At 40.7% G+C, this 7,594-nt stretch overlaps 1 protein-coding gene across 2 annotated transcripts in view; it reads right to left on the reverse strand.

Moving 5' to 3' along the window:
* LOC119657436 (putative ferric-chelate reductase 1 homolog) overlaps positions 1 to 3,675 on the reverse strand; it is a 148,284-nt gene extending 144,609 nt beyond the window's left edge. Inside the window, exon 1 of one of the 2 annotated variants that reach the window (XM_038064345.1) lies at positions 3,244 to 3,675. The gene's annotated coding sequence lies outside the window, so the exon portion shown is untranslated. The remainder of the gene's footprint in view (positions 1 to 3,243) is intronic. The other variant, XM_038064360.1, reaches the window with a different exon arrangement.
* Between the last annotated feature and the right edge of the window lie 3,919 nt (positions 3,676 to 7,594).

The raw sequence follows: 7,594 nt of genomic DNA on the forward strand, positions 1-7,594 counted from the left end.
TATAAGGGAGCGCTTTTCCACCTGTTACCATTTTCGGTCACGCTGCTCCCAGGGCAGAGGTGAGGCATCGTCTTAAGAGTTGCCTGTGCCCTGGACGAAACCGTTAGTCATTTTTCAGTTTTTTGATTTTTAAATGCTTGGGTGCTATGCCCCAAACTAGGGATCCGTGGACTAAAAAACGCGGGAGTAAACTGCTCCCCATTTGATCCGGTCGACCATCATGTGGATGTGGACTTAGGATCCCCCATATCCTAGACACTTTTATGTCAGCGTGCAAAATGAATATTCCGATCCCTCCCGGTCAATTCGAGAGTACCACATTTCCGATTCCCGAGAGAGGCACAGAACTGTTACGCTTATCTTCTCATCTAGCTTCCGACCCGGAAAAGCAGCTAATGCAATTGAAAAATATTTTTCAGATTTGTGGATCATGGTTTACAAAAATTAATTAGGCTAAAATACAAGTCATCACTTTTCGGAGAAATTCAAGATACTTGGGATCTAGATTTATCCATAGAAAAGCTAAACGCTTAAAACTTCGCATCAGGAATACAATAGTGAGCAGTTCACAAGAAATGAAATATTTGGGAATGCTATTTCATGAGCCTTTCAGATTCAATCCCCACCTTGAACTCGTTCTCAGCAAAGAACGCGGTCTAGTAAGTAATATCTGCTCTATTCTTCGTAAAGGATAGGACTAAGCATTAACACTAGCTGACTCTATATAAACTCCTTATAAGACCCATAATATGTTACAGAGCCCCTACATGGATCACTTGCTCTGCCAAAGCTATGAAAAAATGTGAACCCTTGGAGTTGGCGAGTTTTGAGACACCACACCGGCTTGTTGTATAATTGGCAAACCAAGAAGTGCCGAAGTGTTCCGGCGAGCAAGAATAAAACCACTTCGAGAGTTCTCTCTCAACCCAATGGAGAGATTCTTCGAAAGAACGGAGAATCATCATAATCCACTTATGAGGCAACTGTATCTAGAGGGTAACTCAACCACATTGACAACAGTCTTAACGCCAAGCCAAATTGTGAGCACCCAACTAAAACCAACCATTGTTTCCGCCTTCACTACTCCTTGCCTGGTAGGGATTCATAGATGATTATTGTTAGAATAAGATATATTAAGTTAAAATAAGTAAGTAAATAGGCCTTCTCGCGCTATAGATGCAAGCGCAGTTTGCAAATAATTATGTTCATTTTTGTAAAAATTGTGAAGATCAATGTGTAGAGTTAATACATCAAGTAAAGTAATATCGGAGAAGGTCGGGCAAGCCAAACATTTGCAACAGCCACCCGATTTTTTAATACACAGTTAAGATAGAAAAGCTACATTTTATGCTAAAAGTAAGAAAAATTATGTCACATTGTAAGTCACTTGTTAAATAAATGATTTTAAATTGAAATTGTTACATATTGTCCTAGAGAAAGATCCCGCCTTTTGTTTTATCTGAGAGGTAGACTCTTGCTCGTAAACCTTGTTCGATTTTAGAACCGTCGATATAGAAGACCGGAACATACACCATCACGCATTCAGCTTTCTCCAGTTTTCTCTGAGCCTTTGGTTAACTTTACCTCTCCTACCAAACTGATGTATAAGGATCCTAGTATCAGAAGGCATTGTAAGAACCAGGTTCAATTCACAAGTTCGTTGTTTTCCCACAAACCTAAACGAATTAGGCTATCGGCTGCCCTCGTTGCAGTTCAAATAATAATTTTGGTTCAAATTAAGATCCGTGAACAACAAAAAGCTCCCAAACCCCGATGAAAGGTCAATATTACCTATAATCTGCTATCATCTATCAACCCCTTTTACCTTGACCCCATTTCTTTGGTTTCTTGAATACCTTTTCATCCAAAGGGTTTGATTTCTACAAATCTTCAATCATTAATAAATATGGGTATCTTTTAGCTATTTGTATGTTTTTCATGTCGGGCTTGAAAGTCATGAACTCTTCAGAACTCCATACTGAAACCGACAATATGCCCCAAATAGAGGTTCCTGATAAACATAAATAAGCGAATACAACGCACTCATGACTTACATTTGCCTAATTTGCATATACTTCATTTCGCGACAATGTTCAAAAATTATCAAGAAGTTGGTCTTTAGGCGTATGACCACACATTCACTATCTATTACGTAATTCGCAAGAAAACTTCCACTTTTTTAAAAACTGGTTAAGCATTGTCAACTAGGTCGCTATTTTCTTTTTCTAAATTTGGAACATTTTGGACGGGTCCATGCAAAAAATATCGCCTGCACTGATAACAGTTTTGCACAATTATTGGACGCTTAGAGGGAACTCTTGGCTCGGTAAGATTTTTGTCAACTTATGTAGAAGTGTTTACACAGTGCCACTATGGTTAGGTACTCGCATTTTTGGGCTCGATACTATAGAATGTCTCTAAGCATGTGCTGTTTGTCATCCAGTAATATTTAAGGCTCCCTTTTCTACTATATAATTTGGGGATGTCATGACAGCACTAAATAAGTTCAACAGGATAATGAAGTTTCAATGTCCCGGATACTTCCAGCTCTTCAGAAAAAGTCACAACTAAAGCCGGGAATACCTTCAGCATCATTCGCTTCGGAGAAATTAGGAATCTGTAATTTCAAGGATCTTGAAGAGAAGCGACAATCATGCTTGCATAATCCTCCAAAAGAATCATCATCATCAACGGCGCTACAACCGGTATCCGGTCTAGGCCTGTCTTAATAAGGAACTCCAGACACCCCGGCTTTGCGCCGAGGTCCACCAATTCGATATCCTTAAAGCTGTCTGGCGTCCTGACCTACGCCATCGTTCCATCTCAGGCAGGGTCTGCCTCGTCTTCTTTTTCCAGAAGAATGTGGAAACTTAATATTAGTTCATGCCTGAAACACATTCCGTTGCTATGTTAGCATTCTCATGCGACCAACTGTTGATATTCGTTGGGCAGACCTAACTTTTCGCTGGTACCGCATATGGAGGAGAGTCACATTTTTCAGATTTTATGTTCGCTGGGCGCGCCATGTGGGCAATGCAATTTCTGCATTGACCACAAGCATCTCAGCACCTTGCAGGGCTATTCTGATAGTGTGAAATGTAGGCCGCATGCACCTGTACTATGTGCAAACCACATTAAACACCAAACTGTGAAAAGTTATGCCGTTTCACCATATTTCATAGTACTTTTACGGAATAATCAACAATCCAAGAGTTTACTATCATTTAAACGCTGCTTGCTAACCTTTTGATTTTCCAACTATGCAATTTCTGCTCTGTGATCCTCACTTCAAGCGTATGTTAACCAACTCTCACTATTTTTTCCTCCAAAGTTAGTAATTCTTCGGAGAGAAAAAAAAATCCACTAATTTTCGGTGATTTTTCTGCACATGCACTTGCGCTATTTACTGCCGGTCTTGTTAGATTATCAAATCATCAGGCACACATACACAGCACACGTTCAACCGATGGAAAAACAAACTTTCCCCACGAATCGGCCAGGGAAAAAGTGGCGCGACGAGAATCGTAAAATTCAAAAAATCTAGCGCGCCACGACCCAGGAAACCTCCACAACCGACTTTCGATGTGGAACTGAGGAATAGTAGTTTGCTTGGGGTTTACCAATTCTGAGGTTCTTCGTTGAAGGCCTCGCCAATATCCGCTACCATTCAATTCCACGGCTTTGCTTGTAGCCAGCCGGTGGAGGCAACATGCTGAATGCACGTAGATCCCCACTAGCGAGAAAAGAACCCCAAAAATCTGAAACTCGGCGAATGGGGAATGAACATTTCGCTCAAAGTTTCGCTCAAAGCTCACTTGTGACCCAAACAATATCACTATGGAGACAGTGGTTGGCGCCTTGGATAAAGTAAAGTTTCTTACTTATAAAATTTGAGTGAAGCGATTTGACGGGGACCAGAGAAATACAGTTTTTATTTGAAAAGTTTCCATTGACTGGAGTGGAGCTGTCTTGGTCCTTTCTGCCTACACAATAGGAAACGATCGAACCTCAAATGGAGCAATACTACTTATTCCGCTATTCGCTACTATTTTATTTAAATGTGCATATACCAGTATTTTTGACGTCTCTGACATATAGTACTGACGAAGAAGGCAAGTAGTCACTGAACAAGAGATCTATTATCTTAACATTTTAATAAAATTATAACGAATAGCAAACTACATAATATTGCTTCCTTTCTTGTCTATTCTTTAATTATGATGTTTGAACTGAATACGTTACATAAATTTTAGGTATACTCTATATATACTACCCCACGTCATCAGCGAACTGCTTGGTTGCTACAATCAAGTGAGTCTTCGTGAGTTTTTCAATGAGAAACAATCCTCTACCCAATTACATCAGACTACCGCCATGACAGATAATAAATTATCTCCTTTGAACTTGAAAAGGAGAGAATGGGATCCCATGTCGAATGTTACTTTAGTCCATGCGAAGATCGACATGTGGAAAGAGAATCCAATTTACAGAGGTCGTATCAAAAATTTGTTGTTGATAGGCATTGACGTCGAAACCTCCAACAAATGGTTTACTAACGGTGTCTAAACTGAAAGCTCATTCCAATATCGACCTAAAGGTACTACTACGTTTTTCTGTAAATCGGCATAAAACGGTTATTATTGGAGACAACATTGAACTTGCATAAATAACATATAAAATTGAATTTAAAGAGAAAAAAATTAAAAGTAAACTGTAAGTAATCCTTTATTTTAATCAATCACTAACAATTGTTCCCTCCCCTTTGCTGAATTGCAGCATCCATCCGATTCTTTATTGACTTCGCAAAATTTGTTTACAAATCAATCACAGAAAAGGCATGATTCGTGTCTGGAAGACCTCTCCGAGATAGCATCTAATGTTACGCCTCTCCAGAAGATATAAAATCTACGGCCAAAAAATACATGCCAAGATGCAGAACGAAGTGAAAATCTTTAGTATAATCACGCTTGACTCAGTTATTCCCTTCCTGTCATATTCTTCATTCGAGTGAGAATAAGACTACAGCTCTACCGTCCCTAAGGCATGTGCGGTGGTTGATTTCTATTTCTTTTCAGCTAGATGTCTTCTTACTATCCACTGGTTGATGTTTGTTGTTATGATCCTTGCAATCTGTGCTATAATTTGAAGAGTCCTGTCCGGTAAAAATTTGGCCTAGTGGGGTTTATTCCCACTGTCTTCTAGTTACAATCAACATGTCTCTGCAACTAAGGACTGTAGTGTCAATACTGAAGTGTTTGTGGCAATCGGAGATGTAGCACTACGTTTTCGGATGGTCACACACAATTTGCGCATGACACTGTGATGCAGCCCTTTGGAGGTTGCCTTCAGCCCATCCTTAGGTTGGTCGCCCCTCGATCCGGTGAGACGGGAATAGAATTTTAGACTTTTTGTTTCAAATTCTACTCTGTCGGCGCCAAAAGCATTAGACATGACCGTTTTCATTCCGTAATCTCTGGGAGCTTCTCCCACCGAACAACCCCTCCCAGCTACCTAATCGGACAATAATGTTTCTTCTGTCATTGTGCACTACAGGCCACCCTGTTGACGTTGGCGTGGCTTCAACATACTTCCTATTAAATGCTCCACCGAAGTTTGCCGGAAACTACCCCCTCTATCATTTCGTGCTCCACTTTTAATTAGTCTAACAGTCTGCCTCAACAAGTCGCCCTCCCTCAAATAACACTTCATATCAAGATTTTCTCAGCGCACCTCTTCTGACGACATTCGTGATTATACCAGGAGCAAAATCAGGTCGTCCCCGACACCTTTCCCGTGGATGAAGTTGCCGAAGGATGACACCCCCAGCCGTGTAATAGCTTCCCTTGAGGTTCCGTATACTCACGATCCCGACACAATCGTCACCCATAACCAAAACAGCAAATTTCCATGCCGTCCGCCTACCCCGCCGACCAATCTTAATGAATCCTTTATTAGCTTGAGGGTTTTCTATCAAAATGTGAGAGATCTGGGAACCAAGTTGTTCCGTTTCAATATATTATATCTGTCCTGGTTTTCCAGCAAAAAATCATCAGCATTTATGAAACCTGGCTGGGTAATAAGATTTCGAACTCTGAGCTTTTCGAAGGCTCTTTGTCTTTGAATGTAATAGAGTTTGATAAAGCATTAAAACTTCCGCTGGAATCCATCTTTTCTAGCCCTTCATCCCTTGCCACTGTATTTTCCTACCTATTTTTCCGCTAAACATAAGTCTATTGATTATTTCGTGCATATATTTCCCCTGTCTTGGGCTCCTTCATCTGTACGAGAAATTCTTTGAGTGATTATCAGAAACTATAAATGCAGTTTTCCACTCTTTTAGCTTCATTATTTGTGTTGACGATAATATTCCTATGTTCGGCTGGCCTCATGTCCCTGGCTCCCCACCCTTTTCCAGTAGCTCCTTCCAGCCTTCTCTTCCTTTGTGCACCGTAATGAACGCAGGTGCTTTCACCACCATAAATCAGTTAAGTTGCACTCTTGACCTTTTCCTCTTAAACCCGCTTTTCCCAATATCCAGGTTCTCCTTTTTGGATCGCTCCGGATGCTCTTTATCCTGCTTTTAAATTTAATGCATAACTAGCTCGTTTCAGCTTCCTTGTTATGCACAAGCCTGCTAAGTTCAACCCTCGAAGCACCAATTTCGAACGTTTGAATGCAGCATTTGCGACTATCAAGTATGATTTTACAGTACCCTCTCCTAATTTCATCAAGTTCGCAGGTTCTTCTGGAATCTCGGCTCAACTATTGTACGACTTATTCCGTAAATATTTCTGCTCGGTGTATAACTCCTTCCCCCGTTCCACTTCCCTCCCTTTATCACAGCTTGCCTCGTATTTTCAGCAATATCCTTCCTTACCCCTTCCTTTGACGAGTACCCCATTTGCAACTTTGACGGCAGTGTTGGACTCGGAAGGACTCCAGCAAGAGCCTTGAAGGTTGACGATTTCCTAGTCTATAAAAAACAGCTCCTCATTATTCTTATACACGAAAGTAGCGATCATACTCTCACCCTCTCTTCCTGTTCAGGAATACTACATAATACAGTTGGTTGACTGCTTCCTTTGGCCATCTTATACTTAACGAACGGTTTTGTGAAACGTCACCACTATGAACCTAACATAATTGACTTCAACAACTTTGTAACCAAATGTCCAACGTTACTTACCTCTTGCCAACTTCCTTATTTGAAGCATCCATAAGTGTCGCTTTTTGATCTTGTCCCCTTTCCATAATTATGATTGTCTTGCCCTAAAAAATTTTACCTTCTTCTTAAGGGCACAGCGCATTCTGCGTTTCGTGCGCTATAAGAAGACAAATGGTAGGTGATGTCCGTTGAGGCGGAGCAGCCCTAAAGAGAGTACCTACACATTCTGCATAGTTTTAGGTAGGGAAAGATTGGAAGAACGGAGACAGGAAAGAGAGTTCGCTCAGGGAAGTTCTTCTTTAAGGAAGCTCGATTCCGAGGTTACATCAGTGCTATAATATGTTACAGCTTGGCCCCTTATGCCTAGGCTAAATTTTACACTATCCCTCCTTTCGAGGGCAATATTTAACTGTATTCTCTAAGTCTATT

The sequence above is a fragment of the Hermetia illucens genome, chromosome 1, assembly GCF_905115235.1.
Source record: "Hermetia illucens chromosome 1, iHerIll2.2.curated.20191125, whole genome shotgun sequence".
Lineage (NCBI taxonomy): Eukaryota > Metazoa > Arthropoda > Insecta > Diptera > Stratiomyidae > Hermetia > Hermetia illucens.